General features: G+C 47.7%; 2 pseudogenes; one reads left to right on the top strand and one right to left on the bottom strand.

Annotated features, from left to right (window-relative positions):
* LOC120381541 overlaps nt 1–27339 on the bottom strand; it is a 682838-nt pseudogene that overhangs the window by 38082 nt on the left and 617417 nt on the right.
* Nucleotides 6815–27222, top strand: LOC120381378 (annotated as a pseudogene).

The following is a 27339-nucleotide window of genomic DNA, read 5'->3' on the forward strand; positions in this document are numbered from 1 at the left end:
AACCCCCCAGCTGGCCCATGCCAGGTGACTCAGGCTCACAGGGCTCAGGTGAAGGGGCTGTTTAATTGCAGTGTAGGTGTCTGGGCTCGGGCTGGGGCCAGGCTGTAGGACCCTGCGAGGTGGGAGGGTGCCAGACCTTGGGCTGCAGCCCCAGCTGGAACATGGACACCACAATTAAACAGCCCCACAGCCTGAGCCGTGTGAGCCCAAGTCAGCGGGCATGGGCCAGCCGCCGGTGTCTAACAAGTTTGCATGGAGAATTTGGGGCAAAACTGGGAACTGAACCCAGATTGTCTGAATTCTTGCTTCTCCCCTTAACCCCAAGCCCAGCGTGTGTGTGTGCAGCGTTGTTTTGGTCAGTGTTTGCCTTGCATTTGCTTCCAAGGGAGGCTGTGGAATTTCCTTCATTGGAGGTTTTTAAGACCAGGTTAGAGATGCACCAGTCTGGGAATGTCTAGGGATACTTGGTTCTGCCTCAGCACAGGAGGCTGGAGTAGACGCCCTCTCAAGATCCCTTCCAGGCCTACACTGAAATAATTCTCTTTTGTGCTGTGTCCTGTTCTACGCTGAACTGTTGTGCATGGGGCCATTTGGAACTGTGATCGCACCATGTTGTGTAGCAGTTTTGTGGTGCATTGTTTTGCCTCAGCTTGTTTGGTGCCTGTGCTGTGTTGGTTTGAGTTGAGCTATTTTCCGTTGTGTACTTTTGTCCTAGGATGTCGTTGTTTGCATCGTGTTACTTTCTTTTCCTTTGTATTGTCATTTTATTCTGTGGAGTGTGGGTTGTGTTTTTTTCCCCCCTGAATTGCCTAACATTATGTTGTGGTGGGTTTTATACTGTATGTTGGGTTTTTATACGTATATATTGCATTGCATCCTAGACATGTAGGGCTAGATAGGACCTCAAGATGTCATCAAGTCCAGCTCTCTCTGCCGAGGCAGGACCAAGTATCTGTAGATTATCTCAGACAGAGCTTTGTCCTACTGTTCTTAAAAACTTCCAGGGACAGAGACTCCCCAGCCCCCCTTGTAAGACTATTCCAGAGCTGACCTGCCTTAGCTCTGGGGACACCCACACAGATTGTAGTGGTGAGCAGCTCTGGAGAGAGGAGACCCCAGTGAGTGGGCAGCTGGGTAAAGAGACTGAAGTTGGGAGGAGAAACATTGACGTGTCCAAGGTCACCCAGGCTGTCTGTGACGGAGCTAGAAATAGGTTCTAGTGCCACCGTACTGCTGTTTCTGAAGATCTCTGCCACACTGGTGTTTTAGGCACTGGTGCAAACCCTTAGTACAGACAGAATTTACACTAGTGCACTCTGATTGGTACTGGTGCACCATGTCCCAGTTTGAAGGTTTGAGGTGGGGCTGGGGGAAGTGACCTCACAGAGGCCTGGGGCTGGCTGAACAGTGCAGCTGGTAAGGGAGGGGCAGCAGTGAGTGCTGGAGGTATGAGCCAGGAGCACAGCCCCACTGGGCTGGACACTGACTTCTCCTGACCCAGGGGACACCCCCCCCAGCGAGGTGGTTTGTCCATGGATGCACAGGCTGTCTTGGCAGGGCAGCTCAGCTGCAGTCCCTGCACACCTCTTCCTGCAGCCTAATACAGTGTGCTCGGGGGACCTTTCCATGCTGCGGGTGACGGGGCTCTGGCATTAACAGGGTCTGTTCCTGGCTCTGTCACAGACCTGTTCAGTGACCGTGGGGAAGTCACAGCCCCTCTCTCTGTAACGTTGTCTTCAGTGACTTGAGAGCACGAGCACCAGCCTCAGGCAGACTGGTAAGAATCAGGGAACAAACCCCAAATTGGGTGTGAGGTCTGTATGGAGATTTCACCAACCAAGTATCCAGTGTAAACGCTTCAGGCACTGTAACAGCATTAACATGGAATCACAGACAGTCCCCTTGGGTGATCCCATATATCTCACCATGCAGGTGAGCTCACCTTCGTGACAGATGATCCCTTACTCCAGGGGTTCTCAACCTTTTTCTTTCTGAATCCCCAGTGATGGAGATTCCGCAACCTCTCTAGGCAATTTATTCCAGTGCTTAACCACCCTGACAGTGAGGGAGTTTTTCCTAATGTCCAACCTAAACCTTCCTTGCTGCAATTTAAGCCCATTGTTTTTTATCCTGTCTGCAGAGGTTAAGAACAATTTTTCTCCCTCCTCCTTGAAATGACCTTTTATGTACTTGAAAGCTGATCATGTCCCCTCTCAGTCTTCTCTTCTCCAGACTAAACAAACACAATTTTTTCATTCTTCCCTCATAGGTCATGTTCTCTAGACCTTTAATCATTTTTGTTGCTCTTCTCTGGACTTTCTCCAATTTGTCCACATCTTTCCTGAAATGTGGCCCCCAGAACTGGACACACCATTCCAGTTGAGGCCTAATCAGTGTGGAGTAGAGCGGAAGAATTACTTCCTGTGTCTTACTTACAATACTCCTGCTAATACATCTCAGAATTATACTTGCTTTTCTTGCAACAGTGTAACATTGTTGACTCATGTTTAGCTTGTGATCCACTGTGACTCCCAGATCCGTTTCTGCAGTGCTCCTTCCTGGGCAGTCATTTCCTGTCTTGCATGTGTGCAAGTGATTGTTCCTTCCTAAGTGGAGTACTTTGCATTTGTCCTTATTGAATTTCATCCTGTTTACTTCAGACCATTTCTCCAGTTTGTCCAGATCATTTTGAATTTTAATTCTGTCCTCCAAAGCACTTGCAACCCCTCCCAGCTTGGTATCGTCCACAAACTTGATAAGTGTAACACAGAGACTCTGTTACTGGGAGGGTTTCACCATGTCTCAGAGGGTTACAGCCTGGTGGGAGGGGCTAGGCCTGTACTGGGATAAGGTCACTCTGTGCTTCACAGTGTGGCAGAACCTGGAATGTCCATTACCAGGGAAAAATGCTGGGGGGAATCGACATGTGGAAAGGACAGAAACCCTATCTGAATTCTCTCACATTGCCCTTCTCACCCTGGCAGGCTACAAAATAACGTCCACATTTCGCCCCAAATCATCCCCTCTCCCAGCGGGAAGGAAATGGCTGCAATGGAGCTGGCTCAGGTAAGGGATTCTCAGGGAGCTGGTGGTGGGTTCTGGTTGGAGGGAGAGGAGCAGTAAATGTATAGGAGGGTGGGAGGCAGGAAGTATCTTGGGTGGAGAAAGGGAGGGGACAGGATGAGACAAACCTGCTGAGACTTGTATACTCTAGGGTGTGATGGGTTGTCACCCCGGGGTGCAGTCTGGGGGGCTTCTGGGAACCGCTGTTCCCTCTAACCCTCAAGCTGGCCCGGCCCTTCTGTCACGGAGTGTGGGGGAGTCCGGTCCTGCACCCCTCTGCCTGGGACTCAGTGACTCTCAGCCAGCCAGTAAAACAGAAGGTTTATTGGACAACAGGAATGCAGGTTACAGCAGAGCTCGGAGGCACAGCCAGGACCCCTCAATCAAGCCCCTCTGGGGTCCAGGAAGCTTAATCCCCTTAAATTCCAACCACCCAGCCCAAAACTTAACTCCCCTCCCTCCAGCTGGACCCTTCCTTTGTCCACCTTCCCAGGCAAAGGTGTTGACACCCCTGCCTGCTCCCTGGCTCAGGTTACAGGCTGAGCACTTGTCTCTCACCTAAAGTAATCCCGGCTCTCCCATCTCCCACACAGATAGCCCCTACTCCATCACAGCTCTCCCCCCTTCGAGACTGAACTGAGCGGGGTCACTCTGCCCAGTGACCTGAGGAAGTTCAGGGCTCCCTCTCCGGGACAACGCTTCCGCTATCAGGTTGGCACTTCCCTTCATATGGACCACGTCCATGTCATAGTCCTGCAGGAGCAGGCTCCACCTCAGGAGCTTGGCATTGGCTCCTTTCATCTGGTGCAGCCAGGTCAGGGGAGAGTGGTCGGTGTACACGGTGAAGTGTCGCCCAGAGAGATATGGCTCTAGTTTCTTAAGGGCCCACACCATGGCCAGGCATTCCTTCTCGATGGCCACGTAGTTCTGCTCCCGGGGTAGCAACTTCCTGCTCAGGTACACGATAGGGTGTCTCTCCCCCTTTTCATTCTCCTGCATTAACACCACCCCCAGTCCCGTGTCTGAGGCGTCGGTGAACACCATAAAGGGTTTGTCAAAATCTGGGTTTGCCAGAACTGGGCCACTAACCAGAGCCTCCTTCAGCGCCCGGAGAGCCTGCTGGCACTGCTCGGTCCAGACCACCTTGTCTGGCTTCCCCTTCTTGCACAGCTCAGTGATAGGGGCGGCTATGGCCCTAAAGTGGGGCACGAACCTACGATGGTACCCCGCCATCCCAATAAAGGCCTGGACCTGCTTTTTGGTTTGGGGAGCAGGCCAGTCTCTGATTACCTCCACCTTGGCTGGTTCTGGCTTTAGGCAGCCTCTCCGCACCTGATGGCCCAGGTAAGCTACTTCAGCCATCCCCACCTTGCACTTCTCAGCCTTTATGGTTAGCCCAGCCTTCTGGAGTCGGTCCAGCACTTGTTTAACCTGGGACACGTGGTTCTCCCAGGTCCGGCTAAAGACGCAGATATCGTCAATATACGCCATGGCAAAACTCTCCATCCGCTGCAGGAACTGATCCACCAGGCGCTGGAAGGTGGCCGGCCTTCCCTTGAGGCCAAAGGGCAGGGTCAGAAACTCGTAGAGCCCCAGAGGGGTGATAAAGGCCGATTTCAGCCTATCATCTGTGTCCAGCGGCACTTGCCAGTAGCCCTTGGTAAGATCCATGGTTGTGAGGTACCGAGTGCCTCCCAGCTAGTCTAGGAGCTCGTCAGGCCTGGGCATGGGGTAGGCATCAGATACGGTGATGGCATTGAGCTTTCGATAGTCCACACAGAACCGGATCGACCCATCCCTTTTGGGGACCAGCACCACCGGCGAGGCCCAAGGGCTGGAAGACGGCTGGATCACCCCCAAAGCCAGCATGTCCCTGACCTCTCTTTGTAGGGCCTGGGCAGTTTTCCTGGTGACCTGAAAAGGGGAACATCTTATAGGGGGATGTGACCCAGTCTCCACCCGGTGGACAGTCAAATTAGTGCATCCAGGCTGGTTGGAAAACAGCTGTCGGTATAGATGCAGCACCCCTCTGATCTCAGCATGCTGGGCCAGGGTCAGCTGATCAGAGAGGGGAATTGCCTCCAGGGGGGAACCAGCTTTTGTCCCAGGGAATAGATCCACTAAAGGGTCATCTCCCTGCTCCTCCCAATGTCCACACATGGCCAACACCACATTCCCCCTGTCATAGTATGGCTTCATCATATTCACATGGTACACCCGGCGGTGGTGCGCCCGGTTCGACAGCTCCACTACATAGTTTACCTCATTTAGTTGCTTGACAACCTTGAAGGGCCCTTCCCAGGCAGCCTGGAGTTTGTTTTTCCTCATGGGGATGAGAACCATCACCTGATCCCCAGTGGCGAAGGTGCGGGCTCGCGCCGTGCGATCATACCAGACCTTCTGCTTCCTCTGGGCTCTGGCCAGATTCTCCCTTGCCAGGCCCATGAGCTCGGCCAGTCTTTCCCGGAAGGTCAGGACATACTCCACCACTGACTCTCCATCGGGAGCGACCTTCCCTTCCCATTTGTCTCTCATCAGGTCCAGGGGCCCCCTTACCCACCTTCCATATAACAGTTTGAAAGGTGAAAACCCAGTAGATTCCTGGGGTACCTCCCTGTACGTGAACAGCAGGTGAGGTAAGTACTTGTCCCAGTCCTGCGGGTGCTGGTTCATAAATGTTTTTAGCATCATCTTTAGCATCCCGTTGAACCTCTCCACCAGCCCGTTGGACTGGGGGTGATACGCTGAGGCCCAGTTGTGCCGGACCCAACATTTCTCCCACAAGCACCGGAGCAGGGCCGACATGAAGTTGGACCCCTGGTCCGTTAAGACTTCCTTGGGGAACCCCACCGGGCTGAAAATGGTCAGCAGCGCATCTGCCACGGTGTCTGCTTCGATAGAGGACAAGGCCACCGCCTCAGGATAGCGAGTGGCGAAGTCTACTACCACCAGAATGTATTTCTTCCCCGACCGGGTCGCCTTGCTGAGAGGTCCCACTATGTCTATGGCCACCTTCTGGAAAGGTTCTTCTATAATGGGTAAAGGCCTCAAAGCTGCTTTCCCCTTGTCTCGGGCCTTCCCCACCCGCTGGCAGGGGTCACAGGATCGGCAGTACTGTTGAACATGGGTAAAGACCCCAGGCCAGTAAAAGTTCTGTAGCAGCCTCTGCCTGGTGCGTCAGATTCCCTGGTGCCCTGCGAGAGGGATGTCATGGGCCAGGTACAGCAGCTTGTGGCGAAACTTCTGGGGAACCACCAGCTGCCTCCTGATCCCCCATGACTCTACTTCCCCTGGGGGAGCCCATTCTCGGTACAGGAACTCCTTCTCGCACAGGAACCTCTCCTTGCAACCTCTCCTCATGGTCTGTACCGCACTGAGGTTAGCCCATTCCCTGGGCTTCCGCAAGGAGGGATCTTTCTGCAACTCGGCCTTGAACTCAGCAGCTGGGACAGGGATGGGGACCTGCTCTCTCTCGCTGGCTGGGTCTGAGGCCGCAGCCTCTCTGAGCCGTGTCCCTGGGCGTTCCCTGCCCACCAGGTTAAGGTCCTGCCCCTCGGGCAGAGTACCTTCCCCGTTGTCAGGGCGCCGTGCCCTTCGCTGACTCTGACTACAGGTCACGACCAGGGCACCCCGGGCATTGCTGGGCCAGACCTCCAGGTCCCCCACCATTAACACCTCCGTGGGCAAATATGGGTGTACCCCCACATCCTTGGGGCCCTCCTTGGCCCCCCACTTCAGGTGTACCCTCGCCATGGGTACCTTGAGTGGGGTCCCGCCCACGCCCATCAGGGTCAGGTAGGTGTCGGGCACCATCCGATCTGAGGCCACCACCTCGGGCCGGGCCAGCGTCACCTCTGCGCCCCTGTCCCAGTACCCAGTGACCTTTCTGCCATCTGCCTCCAGGGAAACAAGGCACTCGCTCCGCAGGGAAAGCTCCGCCCCCACCCTGTAAACCAAAACCTCGGAGCCTGGAGCATCCAGCCCCCCAGAGGAACTGGCCTGGGGCCCTCCTCCCTCCTTCGCCGGTGGTACGCGGCCAGCCTCCCTTTCCTGGGAACGCTGCCCCTCGTCCAGCTGGGTCTCTACCAAGTTAATCCGGTGTGGGGTCGGTCTGCTCAGTCTGTCCTTGAGCCTGGGGCACTGGGATCGTATGTGGCCCCTCTGGCCACATTGATAGCAGCTCATGTCCCGTTGGTCCCCTCGAACTGGTCGGTTGTCCCTGACGCTGGGCATTCCCCTTGGGAGGGGGTTCTCCTGATTCCCCCTTTGGGTGGTCCCAGGATGACTCTCTCTCTGCATCGCAGCAGGCCTGTTCCTTTGGGACTCCTTCCTGCCACCCCCCAACCGGCTCGTCACAAAGTCATCGGCCAGCCGCCTGCATGTTGTGGGTTCTCCGGCTTTTGGTCCCTCAACCACAGCCTCAGGTCGGATGGGCACCGCTCATACAGTTGCTCCAGTACCAGCAGTTTAATCACGTCCCCCTTCGTCTGGGCTCCATCTGCCCACTTGCTGGCGTATCCCTCCATGCGGACGGCTAGTTGCAGATAGGAGACCTCAGGGGTTTTATACTGACTCCGGAACCTCTCCCAGTACATCTCAGGAGTCAGCCCAAACTCGCGCAGCAGAGCCTAGTTGAATAGTTCGTAGTTCCCTTTCTCCTCTTCTCCCAGGTGGCGGTACAGTGCCACGGCCTTGGGGTCCAGTAAGGGGGTGAGAACCTGGAGCCTGTCCACAGGATCTACCTGGTGCAGCTCGCAGACCATCTCAAAGGCATCCAGGAAGTCATCCATGTCCTCCCCCTCCTTACGCTGGGCCAGGATGCATTTATCAAAGCTCTGCGCAGTCCTGGCCCCTCCCTCACTCACCGCAGCCGGGGGCTCACTGCCCCTCAGCCTCACCAGTTCCAGCTCATGATGATGCTGTCTCGCTTTCTCCTCCCGGTCATGTTCTCTCTGTTTCTCACGATCCTCCAGCTCTCTCAGTTTTAGCTCCTTCTCCCATTCCAGCCGCTTCCGCTCCACGGATGCCGAGCGTCACCGGGACGATCCTGCTGGGGTGAGCTTCGCGGGAGGATCTCCTGCTGGCTCGGGGGGTCACAGTGCCCTCGGTATTCACTGGGCTCCTCCCGCCCTTCCCCTAGGTATAGCTGCCGGCTGACCACTCCCAGCTGGGACAGACACTGGGGCCTGCGCTGCATCTGCCAGGCTGCTTCCCTCAGACACAGGGATCAGTTCATTCAAGTGGTCTCCCTCCTCTAGCTGGGCAATCAGCTGGTCTTTGGTGAGGCTCTCTGCGCAGCCCCCTCAGCTCCACCAGCTTGCACTTACGCCGCTTGGCATATATCTTCCTGCTGGCCACTCACAGGCCGGGGTGCTCACCGCTCCCCACGGTTTCCAGTGAGACCCCTAGTGCACCAGCCCTTCTTGAGGTCACCACCTCTCTGCCAGGGTCGAGCCACAGACTCCTCCGCCCGCTCGCTGCAATCCCCCGGGGGACCCTGTTACTGCAAATTCCTTCTCTCTGGTCACACACTCCCAGGGGTTAATTACCCCTAAACTCGTCCCTTTCTTTTACTGCTCCCCAGTCACTTACTGCAGGAAGCGCCGTCCACGGGGTGCAGTAAATCCCACCTCTGCCACCAGTTGTCACAGAGTGTGGGGGAGTCTGGTCCTGCACCCCTCTGCCTGGGACTCACAGTGACTCTGAGCCAGCCAGTAAAACAGAAGGTTTATTGGACAACAGGAATGCAGGTTACAGCAGAGCTTGGAGGCACAGCCAGGACCCCTCAATCAAGCGCCTGTGGGGTCCAGGAAGCTTTGTCCCCTAAATTCCAACCACCCAGCCCAAAACCGAAACTAAACTCCCCTCCCTCCAGCCGGCCCCTTCCTTTGTCCACCTTCCTGGGCAAAGGTGCTGACACCCCTCCCTGCTCCCTGGCTCAGGTTACAGGCTGAGCACTTGTCTCTCACCTAAAGTAATCCCCGGCTCTCCCATCTCCCACACAGACAGCCCCTACTCCATCACACCTTCTCACACTGCTTTGCTGGAGATTCAGCCAGCCTCTCCAGGCCCTGTTATCACCCAACACGACAGCAGGTGGCGCCATACACCCAACTAAGCCACCTGAGTGCTTTACCTAAGCCACTCAAGGAGAGAGAGAAGACAACAGCCAATTTCCCAGCAATAAGTGTTAGCAAACAGATCAAAGCAGATGACTTAGCAAATGACCAAAACTCAAAAAAGCCTGACATACTAGATGGATAGAATTTGAATTAGCAATTTCTCACCCTGACTGATGATAGAAGCAGTCCCCCAAGTTTCCATACACAAGCTAGAAATCCCTTTACCCTGGGACCAACACATCCCCCAGTTCAGTCTTTGTTCCTCAGGTGTTTCCAGGAGTTCTTTTGTGTGCGGAATGAGGCCAAGAGATGATGTCACACCCACCTTATGTAGCTTTTCCATATGGCGGGACCCCTTTGTTCCAAACTCAGTTCCCAGTCCAGTTTGTGGAAAAATACAGGTACCAAAATGGAGTTTAGTGTCATATGGTCTGGTCACATGCACTAGCATGTCCTGCTGAGTCATAGTAACCATGACTCATAGGCTGGCTGAAACATTCACAAGAAGGCTAATGTCGAAGAAAAACTTAGTTCTCGCTTTTTGTTTGGGTGCAGCAAAATTAAATACTTTATTATTTCTCCAGTAATTACAATGGAGGGAGAGAGTGCCATAGGACACAGGGTCCTGGACAGGTCTCTCAACTGGTAAACAATTACAGCAAGCCTTTATACCTTTTACAGACAATTTCTAGCAATAATACAGACAGTAAAAAGCAACAAATACATTTTGTTTATACATAAGCTTTTCTGCTATCTCACTAGAAAAACAAGACTGCAAGACTGCACATTGCAAGGTCGTAATAACTTTCACACAATTCACTCTGTCTTACATTATCTTGCTTCCTCACGTGACCAGGGTCACAGTTAACCTAACTCATGCTAACTAACATTCATTAAGATCTCTTCAAAACCTTGTTAATTATTTACTGGCTTCCACACTCCCCCCTTTTGTACTTCTAGTACAACAAACAATTTCAAATCTCAATTCGCATGAAACTATGGACTTCAGATTCTACAGCAAACATGTCAACCGTCATGGGACGTAATGACAATGCATGATTAGCATGAACATGAAAGGTATTGCTATTCTTACGTTATTTACAACAACAACAACAATAATATAATCCTAAATTAACTAACAACACTACAAACAATAACAATCCCATAGGAATAATATAATATAATGGGGCTGTTGTACAATTGCAAACACAAAGCACAAAACATCATACCTAGTACATAAAGTAAACACTCTATAAGCTGTATGAAAGGCATTCCTTCCAGCTTGATATATATTCTAAAGCATGGGAATTTGCCCTTGCAATTCAGAGATTCTTTGAACCTTTGGTAACAATGAAAGCAAATTTTAAAACCGATCAGGTATTATTCTAGTCCAATCAAAATATACCTAAAATCTAAGAGCTACTTGCAATATTCTATCTGCATTCTATCTGCAGGCCAGTAAATGATATAATTGCCTGCAGCAGTGGTAAGATCAATATGTATATCTTGTAAAGTGGTGGCATTAACGCACACACAGCTATCATTAGGTTGAAAAAAAATGGGTGTCCCGTCAGGGTAGTTCCTTGACCTCCACCCTCTCAACAAATATTGTCATAAACAGTGACAACTTCCCCTAGCTTCAGTTTATAGATACACTGAGCTGTGGTGGTTCTAACGGCCAAAATGTCCATTGACTCTCTATTCTTATCCAAAATGTCAGGTGTCATTCTAGGGGTACTGTCTAGAAATCAGTTGGAGATACCAGGTGGTCTAATTTCCCCAGATGTCTCGGTAAACAATTCAGTTCCACATGCATCCTCCCCATGGACCCAGCAGGATTCGGTATGTGGGAGCCCACACCCACCCTAACCGGTCCATATGCTTGGAAGGAGCACTGTGAATGTCCACACTTCCATCCAGAAAGTGTCCAAGTATGTCTTCATGACCACAGATCAGATGGTACTCCTGACGTGTCTGGAAGGGCAGTGGGCCAAGTCTAGTCCAGATCCCACTGCAATGCCTTCCCAGCCTCAGTGATATTCAATACCATCTCTGTCAGTAACTTCTGGGTCATAGAACTAAGGGTGGAAATGACATGTAACTCACCAATTCCAGCCTGTACTGAAGATAGCTGAGCTTCAAAAATAAGACTAGTGGCCTTTTCTAGTTGCCCCAATTTCTTATCATGTTCTTGGCCTGGAAGAGTAGTCCAAATGGCTACTACACTATTGGCTCCAGCCCACAGGGATCTGGTCAATTCCCGTTTTGTCCAGAGGAAATAACCCATGCCTTTGTTGTGCTAATCTAATGGCAGCCCCTTGTGAGCAATCTGGGTATGTAGAAAACTGGATAAGGGCAATGTCAGTTAAAATCCAATAAGGGAGGGCAATACATACTGAAGGATTTATCCAGAACACAGGGCGCAGCCTGTAGAATAAACCCCAAAATCCAATTAATACCACAGTCCCAAGCATGGGTCCCACAAAGTTCTTCCTGCCAGTATGTAATTCTTTGTTTCTTCACCAGGGTCAGTTCTCAATGTCCTTTTCAGTCAGGAATTCCTGGACTTTGGCAATGTCAGTGGAGTGAGTGCTTCTTCTCCTTTCCCAAAACAATCAAGGTTTAGCATCCTACAGGGGAGAGGTTGCCAGCACATATCACCCTGTAATAGCTGTGCTTTTTCTAGAAAAGTCTAAAGGCACAGTTGGTCTGTCAGTGGACAAGGGAGCTTTTTCCCTGCTGTCCAGAAGCACAGTAGAACTAGAAGAAAGAATAGGCTAATCATCAATAGGAAAATTCTTCTGATGTGGAGGGTCTTTTTGCAGTGAGAATCCTGGGTCCAAGCAGTCAGTCTGTGGCACTTCACAGCGGTGTTGGTAGTCAGCAGGACTTGGAAAGGGCCTTTCCAGCATGGAGCCAAGGCAGTCTTTTGCTGATGGATCTTTATGTAGACCCAGGCTCCTGGTTCCAACGAGTGGCAAGGTTGCACAGGATCCTTTGGTAGTGCTTCCATCACCTGTGTATAAAAAGACTTAACACATTTCATTAGTGCCTGACAATATTTAAGCATTATGTTATCCAGCAAATGAATGTCCATCTGAGCTGGGGTTAGTGGGGGTGCAGTTGGTAGTCAGCATTGGGTGTCCTGTCAAATTTCATGAGGGCTGAGTCCAGTCGTTCGATTGGGAATGGTTCTCATACACATCAGTGTCAAAGGAAGGGCATCTGGCCACTTTAAGTGTGTCTCAGCACAAATCCTGGCCAGTTTACTTTTTGTAAGTCCCGTTCCGGCGTTCCACTGTCCCAGCAGACTGTGGGTGGTGAGGGCAGTGAGTTGCACATAACTCCTTTACAATCTGTCCAGTAAAAATGAATTCCACGACCACTGTTGATACCCACAGGGATGGCAAAACGTGGCACAAAATCTTTAAGCAAAATGTCACAACAGTCCTGACACCTGCTTTCCTGCTGGGAAAAGCTTTAACCCAAGTGGTAAATACATCAACTAAAACAAATACATATCCATAACCACAACATGTAGACATCGAAATAAAATCAGTCTGAATATTTACAAAGGTCCCCAAGGAGGAGAGTGGCTGGCCGCTGCACACCACTCTCGTGTAACTGCAGCAAACATTCCCCCCCCCCCCCTTCCCTTGGTAGGCAGCCAAGCGGTGTCCTTGACTGGGGCCAGCGCATGTTAGCCATTCTCTGGTTGTTTTTTCCATTTAACCTACAAAGGAAACTTTTACTCTTCAATTATACACCTTTTCATACCATGAACACATAAACAGTACTGTTATACAGTACAGAAGTATTATCATTCAATGTATGCCACATATACCCTTTCACTAAAATAACCTTATTACAGAACTTTGGAAGAACAAGCCAGGACAAGCACACCCACTTTGAGAAGTTCACTTAATATAACTTCTAGTCCAATAGCTATCCACCATCCCCAGCCCTCTGGCTAAAAGTCTGAGGTAGCCAGAAGGATCCCTTGTACAATATGGGGAGTGGGTTAACTTTCCATGTCCTTGCTTCCAAAGACTGTCAGTATGCAAATTTTAACAACAAGTCTCAATTAAAAGATTTGGCCAATGTAGTTTCTTTCTCTTACCGAAGAAAATGTATTAGACTTTAGTATATCACATTTTCTGATGTAACTAAACACTTTGTATTCTAAGTTGAACAAAACAAGTATCTGCATTGCAATGCAACATTTTCGCTTGATGTCAAATCAGACCATCTCATGAAAATATTAAACACAACAATTCTGGCCACGAAAAAAAAACACAACAAGACAGAACGTAGAACACACAACATAATTTTTTACTGTGCCAGTAAATCAAGGTACGTTGAATGCTGTGCAGCTGGCATTAATGTTCTTTGATTATCTGAAAGACAAAAACAGAGGTCCACGCCTTCGGGGCAGTTAAATACTTAAAATATACAAATACTCTTGTTGATTCTAGGCAAAACAGAGGAATTACCCCATATTTTCTCGTATGTGCTTCTTAGACAGCTCTGGTTCAGCGGCCTCTACCTTATCAGTTAGTTAATTTGCATTAACCCAGATGCTCTCCAGCTTGCTTTTTTTTTCTTTTAACTCCTGCTTTTAAACACTGAAAGAAAACATCACCACTTATAGTGCCTGTAGGGCCTAATAAAATGTCATTACATAGCACTGTATACATTCTTCAACTGATTTAACAAAATTGTTCATAGCCAAATGAGTGCAATCTAATAATTTCTTTGCCTGAATTCATTCACAAACATGTCAAAGACACCAAAAAACTGTTCTCTTTAGCATTTTCACAAAGTTCAAGTGATGTGCCCCCCAGCAAACACAGTCAATTTTTCATTTTCCCTTAAAAATCAATTGCTTTTTCCTTCCAACAGCCACTTTACCAATGCAAATCACCATTCCAAATATCCTTCTGAGTATTTGAAATCCTCATGCTTATATTCACTTACTCCTTCTTTCCACTACACCCTCAAAAGTTTCCAACCTGTTTTCCAATCTCTCTGTCTGTTGCCTGCCCGTCTGGGCCCGATCCTTTTTTCCTCACTGAATCGTCCCGTCCATGGACACTAGCTTGTTCCACAACCAGGTCTTAGCTAGGAGGGTGGGCTACTCAACTAGCCCCCACCCTTCTGGTCTTGTCCCCAAAACATTTCTACTCACAAGACTACCTGAGTCCTCCCTAGTAAGGCTTGCCACCTGGGCAAAAATACATGGCCATTCACTTAACACATAATCCAAACCCCTTTGGGGGTCTACCCAGAGACCCACCCATTTGTCTGCTGACACTTAAACAGAAAAGAAAATTACACAGAAAGCAAAGAAAATTACAGTCTAAGCCAAATTTTTCTACTTCTATTATATTGTCCGCTACAGGGGGGCGGGACTGTAAAAATCTCAGGACAACCTCAGAGCTTCATCGCACACATGGCTTCCACCCTGAGGAATTACGAACGAGAAGTTCAGTTCCGCTCACACACCTAACGCCCAAATGAACAGAGCAGAAAAACAACAGTAACCGGTTAAACAAAACAGAGCCAAAGCTAAATAGTGCACCAAAACCAAATAGTGTTTCCTTATTCTATTAGAGCTCACCTATAATCATGCTATTCTTAACACAAAACACCAACAGTACCAAACAAAGCAAACATAAACTAACAAGGGTAAAACAGATAGATGGTGTAAATTCTGCAATTGCTCACCAAACTGTGACAAATTCCTGTTACTGATTTATCCCTCATGTCAGGTGATCAGACTGACAGAGCATATAATCAAATTTTAAAGCTTCATTAAAATAATAAAACAACAATGGAGAGTGTTGGGAATGCTCCCACATCACTCAGGAAAAATATGAATGCCCCAAGCCTTAAACCACTTTAATACTCACACATGTCTCACTGGGAAGTTAAGCTTTGCAAATATAATTCCAATTCTGTAACTCCTGCTGTTGGTTTGCCTCAGTTTCTATTTTCCACAAGCAGCTGGGGCTGAAAGCAGTTTTTCTTTGCACTTAGCATAGTCCGCACTAATTCATGACCTTGAAGACAAAACAACTTCTCCTTTATCTCAGGGCTAAGCCGAATTTCAAATTAACCCGTTCCTAGACAAATTGCTCACACTGTGACAGAGGTTTTTCTTTGTGATTAAAGCTCCACTGAGATATATGATCTTATCTAAATTGAAGGTACCTTCTAATGGGCATTGTTTAAATGAATTTTCACGCGTATACAGATTCCAATCATTTAAATACCTGCAGGTTTTAGGACCATAATGTACGTACATGTAATATGCTGGGGTACCCTTAGGGGGTGAGGTGGAATATTTAGACTGTCCCTTACCCATTTTCCACTTACACACACAGAGAGGGTGTCCTGTCCGTGCTAGCGGCTCAAAAACCAAGGAGATGATCAGACTGTCAGTAGCCCACACGGAAGGGAAAGGGGAGGGAAGATGGGTTCACACACCCCTAGACCCAGGCAGCTTCCTCGCCGGACTATGCCAGGCTGAGTCAGCCCACCGTGGGTCGGATCTCCTAAAGATCCACTAGTTACTGGGCTAGCCCGATAACAGCCACTCACACTGGTGTACACACACACACACCAAGGCCTCTTTTTCTTCCTTTTTCTTTTTCTTTTTAACCCTTTTTCAACCTTTTTATCTCTCTTTTTTTTTTTTTTTTTTAAAACCATGATGCATCTTTACCTGGTCCGGACCAATACCATGAGGCGGTATGACAACCCCTCTTGAGGCGGTAAAAACCCCTCAGCACCGGTGCATTCTAATGCATTACCTATGCATTACCTTATGCATTACCTTATGCATTTCCTTGGCCAACTCAGCAGTTCCCAGTACTGCTATAAACTAACCTTATTGGGGCCTCTCCCCAATACCACTTTGCATCTGATCCTGCTGCACAGTCAATAAGTTCAGATGGCGTGAGCCCAACGGAGACAGACGTCCTCACGGAAAATCCTCCTCCGATACCCCAATAGAGATTTCAAAAGGTCTCATACCTCTCATGTGGCGCCATGGGGTTCGAAGGGGAATGATCCGTAGTAGTTGTCTGTGGGTCCGTGGGCGTTGCCATTCCGGACGAGCCCCCAAATTGTCGAAGAAAAACTTAGTTCTCGCTTTTTGTTTGGGTGCAGCAAAATTAAATACTTTATTATTTCTCCAGTAATTACAATGGAGGGAGAGAGTGCCATAGGACACAGGGTCCTGGACAGGTCTCTCAACTGGTAAACAATTACAGCAAGCCTTTATACCTTTTACAGACTATTTCTAGCAATATTACAGACAGTATAAAGCTACTAATACATTTTGTTTATACATAAGCTTTTCTGCTATCTCACTAGAAAAACAAGACTGCAAGACTGCACATTGCAAGGTCGTAATAACTTTCACACAATTCACTCTGTCTTACATTATCTTGCTTCCTCACGTCACCAGGGTCACAGTTAACCTAACTCATGCTAACTAACATTCATTAAGATCTCTTCAAAACCTTGTTAATTATTTACTGGCTTCCACACTAAGCTCTTCCATGGTCCATTGTCTTTGTTGATGAGCCATGAACACTGTCTGGCTTCTTTGTTGTACCTGAAAGGCTCGTTGTGGCTGTTATCCAGAGTAAGTACATTTGAAATACAGATACAGAGTCAATATCCATAACTTCAGATACGAACATGATACATGCACACAAATAGGACAATCATATTCAGCAAATCATAACTTTTCCAATGACACTGAACATGATGCATCTTGCACAAAATGCATCATAATTATGTCCTAATCATTTGATAATCATACCACTATGCTGAATATGGGGGTGTAGTGTCAGATAGGGCCTAATTTCAAGGCAAAGGTGTTGGGAATGGAACTTCCCCTCTTTGTGGAACAGGAAATAACCCTCTAGCCAGGGCTGGGAAAACTTCCCAGACTCCTAGTGCTGAACCCTGAACCTACTGACACTTCATTAGTTACCACCAACCCCGATCTTTGTGGTAACTGCAAATGTTATCGGTGATGATTTTATATTCTCTTCCAGGTCATTGATAAGAATGTTAAATAACACAGGGCCAAGAACCAATCCTTGTGGGACTCCCCTAGAAAGAAATCTACTCAAGCATGGTTCCCCATTTACAATCATAGTTTTTAATCTATTTAATGTATGTTGTGTTTATTTTGTATCTTTCTAGTTTTCTAGTCAAAATGTTGTGCTGAACCAAGTCATACGCCTTACAGAAGTCTAGGTATATTACATCAATACTATTAGTTGCAACCAAACTTTTTTTATCTCATGCAATAAGGATATCCAGTTAGTTTGATTGGATCTGTTGTCTCTGAACCTTTAATTGATACTAATTATATTACCCTCCTTTCATTCTTTATTAATTAAATCCATATTCGCTGCTCCATTATCTTGACCAGTATCAGACTAACACTCTTGTAATTAGCTGGGTCATCTCTTTTACCGATTTTAAATATTGGCACAGCATTAGCTTTAGGCTAGTCTTCTGGAATTTCCACAGTGTTCCAAGTCCTAATTAAAATCACCATTAACAGTCCTCCACACTCCTCCACCAGGTCTTTCAAAACTCTTGAATACAAGTTATCTGGACCTGCTTATTTAAACATGTCTAACTGTAATAGCTGCTGTTTAACATCCTCGTGAGTTATTGTTGGGATGGAAAGACTGTCAGCGTCAACATCTTATATGACTTACATCATCTGTTTCTCTCCAAATCCAGGAGAGAAATATTTATTGAACACTTTTACCTCTTCTGCATTATTTTTGATAATTCTGCCATTTCCGTCTAGTAATTTATCACTACCATTGTTAGGATTAATATACTTTTCAAAACTTCCTTCTTATTTTCATTGATTGGTCATTGATTTCTGATAGCTTCCCTTATCAATTTTCTACAATTCTGACCTTCTAACTCAGGGTGAGCAACCTTTCAGAAGTCTTCATTTATTCACTCTAATTTAAGGTTTTGAGTGGGCCAGTAATACATTTTAACATTTTTAGAAGATCTTTCTCTGTCTATAATATATATAACTAAACTATTGTTGTATGTAAAGTAAATAAGGCTTTTAAAATGTTTAAGAAACTTCATTTAAAATTAAATTAAAATGCAGAGCCCCCCGGACTGGTGGCCAGGACCCGGGCATTGTGAGTGCCACTGAAAATCAGCTTGCGTGCTGCCTTCAGCACCTGTGCCATAGGTTGCCTACCCCTGTTCTAACTAATATTCTTTACTACTGACTTCCCTTTTCTTCCTTATATTTTATTTGGAGAGTGTTTCCTACCAGGGAGCCATTAGTAGGGTCCAGAGCCAGCCCCATCTCCTATATCAAACTCTGGCTAGTAGGTATGTGATAAATGTGATGACCCTGCCTCCATCTGTCAGCTGGGAGACGCAAAGGTTCTCTCATTCTACCCTCTGATGCTTCCTGGCTGCTCTAGGCAAGGTGAGGTGGGACTCTGTTAACATGTGCCTCCTGGAGCTTCCATTTACCTGGTGCTGCTGTTCCGTGAATAGTGGGATTGTGAGTGGGGCAGCAGGTACTGAGTGTTGGACTCTTGCTCTTTCAGGAGTTGGTGACTTTCGAGGAGGTGGCTGTGTATTTCACCAAGGGGGAATGGGCTCTGCTGGACCCTGTTCAGAGAGCCCTCTACAGGGATGTCATGCAGGAGAACTATGAGACGGTGACCTCGCTGGGTAAGGAGTCCTGTCTCCTGGGTTATTAGAAGCTGTGGGGTCTCTGAAGAACCTGAGTAGTAATAACTTTATACCTTTATTCATCATACAAGTTTTGACAAGTTTCCTTGCCCCCCCTTTTTTTGCCTTATCTCCCACCCACTAGTATCATTTTTGGACATGTGCCTTTTTGGTGCCATCAGACATTTTAAAATGGCATTGAATGTATCCTTATTGGCTACATTCATAACTACATTAATAACTATAGCTTTCATGCCTTTTTCTCATTTTAAGAGGAAAATATGCTGCCTGTAGAATTCTAAATTGAGTAAATAGGTGTGTGACCAATGCATGGCTTGTGTGACAGTCAGATGAGCTCCTCTTTTGATAGAAGAGAGTATAATGTTGTCATTCAGGAGCCCAAAGGTGAAAGGAGAACAGAGCCATGTGAGAGGAGGAGAAGAGGGGGAGTAGATAATTCTGTGGTGCCTGGACATGGGGAAGGTGTGTGCAGGGTTAGAGGTAAGATGGAGAAAGGAGAGATGAGGTTGTGAGAGACGAGGAGGGAACAGAAGATGCTCCCAAGGTGCCAGGAGGTGGTGCTGGCTGAAAGTAATGGGAAGAAGGGGAGGGGAGTGTGGGGGAGGGGCACCCAGGAAGTGGGGTGGGTGCATCAGTGGGAGGGAGGAGAGGTTTGGGGATCTAGAGCTGTTGGGGATCCCAGACCTTTAACCCCAAATCCCTACCGAAGCCTTGTTGCTTTAGAGCCTCCACTCCAGTTTTATTTCTGTTCAGTTTCACTTTATTATACATTTTTTCCCCAAATATTAATATTTTAACTCTTGACCTCCCTCTCCCACTCATTACCCCCCTCCCCATATAACCTCCCCATCTCTATGCACAGCGACCCCGGCCACCGATCCTGAGTCCTTGCTGCATCCTCCCTCCCAGAGCAGGGCCCCTACCCAGGCACAAATGGGCACTTTGTCGATGATGTCACAGGGTGGTATAGTCTGTACAATTTTTACACCTATAAGATTACATATTCCGAAGCCCTTCACGCCAGTCGGGCTTATCTCTATATGCCGATACAGTCTGTTCCCCAGTGTTTCCTTCCCAGCTCTGATGCCGCAGAGCCTGGTCTGTGTCCCTGTTCCCGTTCTCCCCCTAATCAACATTCAACATTCATGGGGCCTCATCTGGAGCACTGTGTCCAGTTTTGGGCCCAGCACTATAAGAAGGATGTGGAAAAATTGGAAAGCATCCAACGGGGGGCAACAAAAATGGTTAGGGGACTGGAACACATGACTTCTGAGGAGAGGCTGAGGGAACTGGGATTGTTTAGCCTGCAGAAGAGAAGAATGAGGGGATTGAATAGCAGCCTTCAACTACCTGAAGGGGGGTTCCAAAGAGGATGGATCTAGACTGTTCTCAGTGGTAGCAGATGACAGAATAAAGAGTAATGATTTCAAGTTGCAATGGGGGAGGTTTAGGTTGGATATTAGGAAACACTATTTCACTAGGAGAGTGGTGAAGCCCTGGGATGGGTTCCTTGGGAGGTGGTGGAATCTCCTTCCTTAGAGGTTTTTAAGGTCAGGCTTGACAAAGCCTTGGCTGGGATGATTTAGTTGGGGATTGGTCCTGCTTTGAGCAAGGGTGGGGCTAGATGACCTCCTGAGGTCCCTTCCAACCCTGATATTCTATGATTCCAATTTCCTTCCCCCCTCCTGTTTGACCCCATTTATAGAGTAATATTCTCAGCTATACCTTAACCAATCATTGTGCTGAAATTTAACTAAACAATTCTAACATATTGTGACATAATTCTCTAACCCAGGCGTCGGCCCCCTTTCAGAAGTGGTGTGCTGAGTCTTCATTTATTCACTCTAATTTAAGATTTCATGTGCCAATAATACATTTTAACGTTTTTAGAAAGTCTCTTTCTATAAGTCTATAATACATAATTAAACTATTGTATGTAAAGTCAGTAAGGTTTTTAAAATGTTTAAGAAGCTTCATTTAAAATTAAATTAATATGCAGAGCCTTCTGGACCGGTGGCCAGGACATGGGCAGTGTGAGTGCCACTGAAAATCAACTCGTGTGCCGCCATAGGTTGCCTACTCCTGCTCTAACCAATTATAAACCACTACCTAATTAACTTACACCTGGCAACATTAATTATACAGGAGAGAGAAACAATTAGAGAACCAGACTGATTAACAATGTAAAAGTGGTGGCCATAAAGATAAAGCAATACAGAAATGAGGGTTTCACAACCACAACCATTGATAAGGGATTTCTTGCCAGACAGAATGCTATCAAATTAAGGTTTCTTTAACCATCTTAAGATCTGGACAGGATCGAGTTCCTAACAGCCCAATAGCACCTTATTTCAGTGTGACTGGTTTGGGATGTGAGGATATGACCCTTCGCTTCCCAGCTTATGGCTGCCCCTGCTGCTTAGCCAAAGGCCTTAGCCTAAGAACAAGGCCTCAGGCTATCCTAGTGAGAGAAGGCCCATTCACAGGCAGACTGTGATTTTGATTCTTTGTTTTCATACTCCTGTAACTAGCTAAGTGATAAAAATACGCCTAAGTTCTTAAAATATAGGCTTTGCAGGCAGGCCTGAATATCGCCATTCTAACAGAGGGTTCTACCCCTTTCCCCGTGCTGTGTCTGTCTTGTCTATTTAGACGGTAAATTCTTCAGAGCATGGGCCATCTACTATTCTGCATTTGTACTGTGCCTAGCACAATGGAGACACACTGTTAGTTGGTCCTTAAGCACTAGGTAATGCGTATGATTAATAATAATAATAACTCTCCTGCCACTTGGAGCCAAGGAAGCTGGCCTTGGGATGTTACTGCTTAAAAATGATCTGAGCTTAAAACCATGGACTATTCTTTGTGACAAGTATCCCACAAATTCCACCGACCTCCCTTGTTTTCTTTGTCTGGCATAGGGTTTCTAAATTCCAAACCTGATGTGGTCTCCCAGCTGGAACGAGGGGAAGAGCCGTGGGTCCTGGACCTCCAGGGTTCTGAGAAAGAAGTGCTTCCAAGAGCTGCCTGCACAGGTGAGGACTTGGTTAAAGCAAGTCAAAAACTGTCCGTGAATACAGAAAACATTCGGGATGCCCTACAAAGACCTTGTGAGCTCTCCAAGTTCAGGATTGTTCCCTGCAGATGTGGAATAATTAGGCAGATGTCACTCATGGCTTCCCACCTATCCTGACTAACAACTGGCAGCAGATCCCTACCTGATCCCACTTTCCCCTGCATGTTCTGGTAAAATGCAGACCAAAACTGATCCCTTCGTCTCTCCTCTGGGAAAATCAGCTCCTGATAGGTTTGATCTCTCCTGCACATATTTTGGTTTGTTCATCCCTTTTAAAATTCCTGTCTTGAGATTTCCTTTCTCTCAGGCACAGGGAGTGACCTATGTCTGGATTCTCTCTGTCTCCCATCTGGCGATGGGATGGTGCGTGAGAATGAGGAGCAGAAACCGCAGCAGGAAGATGCTGAGCAAGGAGCACCACATGGGACGTTATCAGGAAGACCCAAAGGGAATGTTTCCAGGAGTTGTGCACTCCGAGAAACAGTAAAAGCCTCTGAGACTCAGCAGAGGCCAGAGGAGAACTTCAGTAGCCACTCAGACCTTATTACACATGAGAGAATCAACTTGGAAGAAACAAACTACACATGCCACGAGTGCGGGAAAAGCTTCACTCAGCGCTCAAACCTTATCAGACATCAGAGAATCCACACAAGAGAGACGCCCTACACGTGCGCTGAGTGCGGGAAAAGCTTCAGTCAGCGCTCACACCTTATCACACATCAGAGAATCCACACAGGAGAGACGCCCTACACGTGCTCTGAGTGCGGGAAAAGCTTCAGTCAGCGCTCAAGCCTTATCACACATCAGAGAATCCACACAGGGGAGACGCCCTACACATGCGCTGAGTGCGGGAAAAGGTGCAGTCTGCGCTCAAACCTTATCAGACATCAGAGAATCCACACTGAGGAGCTGCCATACACGTGCGCTGAGTGCGGGAAAAGCTTCAAGCTGCGCTCAATCCTTATCATACATCAGAGAATCCACACAGGGGAGACGCCCTACACATGCTTTGAGTGCGGGAAAAGCTTCAGTCAGCGCTCAAGCCTTATTATACATCAGAGAATCCACACAGGGGAGACGCCCTACACGTGCTCTGAGTGCGAGAAAAGCTTCAGCCAGCGCTCAAACCTTATCACACATCAGAGAATCCACACAGGAGAGCAGCCCTACATGTGCGCTGAGTGCGGGAAAAGCTTCAGTTGGCGCTCAAACCTTATCAAACATCAGAGAATCCACACAGGGGAGACGCCCTACACGTGCGCTGAGTGCGGGAAAAGCTTCCGTCTGCGCTCAATCCTTATCACACATCAGAGAATCCACACAGGGGAGAAGCCCTACACATGCGCTGAGTGCGGGAAAAGCTTCAGTCAGCGCTCACACCTTATCAGACATCAGAGAATCCACACAGGAGAGACGCCCTACACGTGCGCTGAGTGCGGGAGAAGCTTCAGTCGGCGCTCAAACCTTATCACACATCAGAGAATCCACACATGAGAGATACCCTCCACATGCTCTGAGTGCGGGAAAAGTTTCATTGAGCACTCAGACTTTGTCAGACATCGTAGAATCCACAGTGGAGAGAGACCCTACACATGCTCTGCATTTGGGAAAAGCTTCAATCAGATGTCATTCCCTATTAGATATCAGAAAATCCAAATGGGAGAGAACTGTAAGAAATGCCTTTATTAGGGCTTCCTAAAGATTTGTTTTAAAAAAAAAATCACATTTGCTAATTCCAATATAGTGATCTTTGCACCATCTTCACCGTGGTCTCTCAGCTCTGCCAGATGAGTTGTCTGCTTCTGCCTTTTGCAGCTCACCCTTCTTTGGGGTCAGTCCTGTGATCTTTTCTTTCAGCTCCTTTCCTTTTGACTTGTAGGAGCGTGTGTCCCTCCAGCCAGGAATTTCATCAGCTCCAGGTGGGGGAGAGAGGGTTGATGCCAACAAGCTACCCTGAGGCAAAAGTTACCTGTGCCTGACATCCACTAGGACTGTACATGGAATTGGGTGCTCAAGTTAGTGATTTTGGTGTAAAAAGACAATTATAGTTGTAGAGCAGAAGCAGCCCAGGGAGTGAACCGAACAGACAGTGATCAAGTGATCTCTCTCCTGCCATCCATCTCCATCCTCTGACAAACAGAGGCTAGGGACACCATTCCTTACCCATCCTGGCTAATAGCCATTAATGGACTTAACCTCCATGGATTTATCCAGTTCTCTTTTAAACCCTGTAATAGTCCTAGCCTTCACAACCTCTTCAGGCAAGGAGTTCCACAAGTTGACTGTGCGCTGTGTGAAGAAGAACTTCCTTTTATTTGTTTTAAACCAGCTGCCTATTAATTTCATTTGGTGGCCCCTAGTTCTTGTATTATGGGAGTAAGTAAATAACTTTTCCTTATCTACTTTCTCCACATCACTCATGATTTTATATACCTCTATCATATTCCCTCTTAGTCTCCTCTTTTCCAAGCTGAAAAGCCCTAGCCTCTTTAATCTCTCCTCATATGGGACCCGTTCCAAACCCCTAATCATTTTAATTGCCCTTCTCTGAACCTTTTCTAATGCCAGTATATCTTTTTTGAGATGAGACAACCACATCTGTACATAGTATTCAAGATGTGGGCATACCATGGAGTTATATAAGGGTAATAATATAGTCAGTCTTATTCTCTATCCCCTTTTTAATGATTCCTAACATCCTGTTTGCTTTTTTGACCACCTCTGCACACTGCGTGGGCATCTTCAGAGAACTATCCACCATGACTCCAAAATCTTTTTCCTGATTTGTTGTAGCTAAATCAGTCCCCATCATATTTTATGTATAATTGGAGTTATTTTTTCCAGTGTGCATTACTTTACATTTATCCACATTAAATTTCATTTGCCATTTTCTTGCCCAATCACTTAGTTTTGTGAGCTCTTTTTTAAGTTCTTCACAGTCTGCTTTGGTCTTAACTATCTTGAGCAGTTTAGTATCATCTGCAAACTTTGCCACCTCACTGTTTACCCCTTTCTCCAAATCATTTATGAATAAGATGAATAGGATTGGTCCTAGGACTGACCTTTGGGGAACACCACTAGTTACCCCTCTCCATTCTGAGAATTCACCATTAATTCCTACCCTTTGTTCCCTGTCTTCTAACCAGTTCTCAATCCTTGAAAGGACCTTCCCTTTTATCCCATGACAACTTAATTTATGTAAGAGCCTTTGGCGAGGGACCTTGTCAAAGGCTTTCTGGAAATCTAAGTACACTATGTCCACTGGATCCCCCTTGTCCACATGTTTGTTGACCTCCTCAAAGAACTCTAATAGATTAGTAAGACATGATTTCCCTTTACGGAAACCGTGTTGACTTTTGCCCAACAATTTATGTTCTTCTGTGTGTCTGACAATTTTATTCTTTACTATTGTTTCAACTAATTTGCCCGGTACCGATGTTAGACTTACTGGTCTGTAATTGCTGGGATCACCTCTAGAGCCCTTTTAAAATATTGACGTTACATTAGCTAACTTCCAGTCATTGGGTACCGAAGCCAATTCAAAGGACAGGTTACAAACCATAGTTAATAGTTCCGCAACTTCACATTTGAGTTCTTTCAGAACTCTTGGGTGAATGCCATCTGGTCCTGGTGACTTGTTAATGTTGAGTTTATCAATTAATTCCAAAACCTCCTCTAGTGACACTTCAGTCTATGACAGTTCCTCAGATTTGTCACCTACAATTTGGCAATGTTTATGCTCCTTTCTAGGATTTGACTTCCACTTTTTAAAGGAAGCCTTTTTGCCTCTCACTGCTTCTTTTACATGGTTGTTAAGCCCCGGTGGCTCTTTTTTAGTTCTTTTACTGTGTTTCTTAAATTGGGGTATACATTTAAGTTGGGCCTCTATTATGGTGTCGTTAAAGTGTCCATGCAGCTTACAGGAATTTCACTTTCTTCTCTGAGTGCTGTCCCTGTGGGTGCTCCACTCTAGGTGACGGTGCGTCCCGGCGCTGTCGATCGGAGATTTTCGGTAGCAGTGCCTGGTTGGGGCGCATGCACCCAGATGGTATCTCCCGTCTAGTTGGAATCTTCCTGAGTGCGTGCGCCCCACACCCTCCTCAGTTCCTTCTCAACCGTCCTCGGCTGAAGACGGGACTCGGAGCAGTGCTGCCTTCTCTTCCCTGATCTCTGTAGGAAACATAGAAATAATTATTAATTATTTCTCAGTTGTTTCCCTTCCTTTAGTATAGTTACATAGTTAGTTACTTAGTTAAAAAAAAAAAAAAAAAGAAACCCTCAGGCTTGTCTCCGATTGAGACACTTTCCTCGCCCATCTCCAATTAACAATGCCAGGAGCTTCGGGTTTCAAAAGATGCATCTCCTGTCAGGACTCCATGCCACGATCAGATGGTCACTCCCAGTGTGTGAAGTGCCTCGGGGACACCCACATCCCCGCAAAGTGCCAACACTGTGCGAGCCTCAAATCAAGAGCTCGTCGTGACAGGGATCTGCGGCTCAAGATCATCATGATGGAGAAATCCCTGCAGCCTCTGTCGGAGAAGGGAAAAGTGGAACCCGCTCCCACACGCTCCCCAGCCAGATCAGAACCGGTGGGGAGCGTCGCTTCACCTCCCTGGAGCGGAGGCACGAAGCGCAGAAGTCTCACAAACGAGACTCTAACAAGGGTAAGGGGTCTCCGGCGAGATCCCTACCCCCTGTGCTGACAGCAGGAAAGACAGCTGCCTCAGCCTCTTCGAATGCCTCAGCTACTGCTCTGACAGAGCTGAAAGGCAGGGACCAGACTTCCCGCGCTGGGAAGGCACTTACCCATTTGGTCCCCTCAGCGCCGCAAACGGCTGCGGCACGGACACCTCGCTCCTCTGCGGCACCCAGGCACGCTGCAACACCGGCACCACGTGCCTCGGCACCAGCAACAGCAGCGGTGCCAACAGCGCATTCGGCACCGACACCAAGAACAGCCGTGCTGCTTTCAGCCTGGTCAATTTCAGCGCTGAAAGCAGCCGCGATCCCGCCAGCGCGCTCTGCCTCAGCAACAAAAATAGCCGCGGTTCCGACAGCTCGATCAGCCTCGGCACCGAGAACAGGGTCGGCACCCAGCCACTCTGCTACCCGTGCACTAGCAGCAGATCCCCTGCAGGGGGCGTCCAAGCACAATACAACAGGAGACTCTCTGTCACTCTCGCCTAGTAAACAGCTACAGCAGAGAGTAGACTTAGCTCAGCCTAGAGAGCAGGAACGACAGCTGCTCACTCAAAGTGACCTTTTAGTGCCACCTGAGCCTCACCCTCCACTCCTGGAAGCAGA

The sequence above is a fragment of the Mauremys reevesii genome, linkage group 14 (genome assembly GCF_016161935.1).
Source record: "Mauremys reevesii isolate NIE-2019 linkage group 14, ASM1616193v1, whole genome shotgun sequence".
Classification (NCBI taxonomy): Eukaryota; Metazoa; Chordata; order Testudines; family Geoemydidae; genus Mauremys; species Mauremys reevesii.